Source organism: Schistocerca serialis, chromosome 4 (genome assembly GCF_023864345.2).
Source record: "Schistocerca serialis cubense isolate TAMUIC-IGC-003099 chromosome 4, iqSchSeri2.2, whole genome shotgun sequence".
NCBI lineage: Eukaryota > Metazoa > Arthropoda > Insecta > Orthoptera > Acrididae > Schistocerca > Schistocerca serialis.
This window is the reverse complement of record NC_064641.1, coordinates 495,631,379-495,632,487: the sequence shown is the minus strand read 5'-3', so window position 1 is coordinate 495,632,487 and position 1,109 is coordinate 495,631,379. Positions and strand designations below refer to the sequence as shown.

General features: G+C 47.7%; 1 pseudogene; it reads left to right on the top strand.

Annotated features, from left to right (window-relative positions):
• Window positions 1-324: 324 nt before the first annotated feature.
• LOC126476070 (5S ribosomal RNA) lies at window positions 325-442 on the top strand (annotated as a pseudogene).
• Window positions 443-1,109: the final 667 nt, after the last annotated feature.

Below are 1,109 nucleotides of genomic sequence, written 5' to 3'. Positions count from 1 at the left end.
GTAACAAGAATAAAGACGCTACTTGCTGTGAATGACATGTTACCTTTACTACTGTGAAACACACTTCTCGTACTGCGCAAGTGATCATTACTCTTAAGGTATCACTTCAGAGCCCATGTTTACTTGACATGTTTTTCTTATTTAGATCCATACTGCCTCCTCCCAAGACACGGAAAGCATAGAGCGTGAAGTAGAAGAGGTCCACTGTCAGAAGTATCAAAACGACTGGTGCAGTGGTTAGCAAACTGGACTCGCATTCGGGAAGAAGACGGTTCAGACCCGCTTTCGGTCATCCAGATTTAGGTTTTCAGTGATTCCCTTAAGGGCAACGGCCTTGCCGCAGTGAGTACATCGGTTCCCGTCAGATCACCGAATTTAAGCGCTGTCGGGCGAGGCCGGCACTTGGATGGGTGACCATCCGGGCCACCACGCGCTGTTGCCATTTTTCGGGGTGCACTCAGCCTCGTGATGCCAATTGAGGAGCTGCTCGATCGAAGAGTAGTGGCTCCGGTCAAAGAAAACCATCATAACGTCCGGGAGAGCGGTGTGCTGACCACACGCCTCTCCTATCCGCATCCTCAACTGAGGATGACAAGGCGGTCGGATGGTCCCGATGGGCCATTTGTGGCCTGAAGACGGAGTGCTTTAGTTTAGTTTAGTTTAGTGATTCTCCTAAATCTCTGCAGGCAAATGCCGGAATGGTTCCCTTGAAAGGGCACAGCCGATTTCCTTCCCCATCCTTGACACAATCCGAGCTTGTGTTCCGTCTCTACTGACCTCGATGTGGATGGGATATTAAACCGAATCTTCCTTTCTTCTTCCTTAAGAACGACTTTCGGTTACAACTTGCGACTCGGTCGTTTCCGGACCAGGGAGCATTACCTCCGACTAAAACATTTATCATTTTCTGTCACCCCTGAAAGTTGGTAACATCGTCCCGGAACGACACTGTATTTAACATTTTACAGCTGAATACATTATGGTTTAATTAATGTGTTTGTAACATGTAAAAAATTGTATGATACACCGTTCGTCCAAAAATTTCCGAGACTGCTTTTTTCCTGACCTTCAAGCGAAATCAGCGCAGTAACTACGATGGCGAGCGGTTC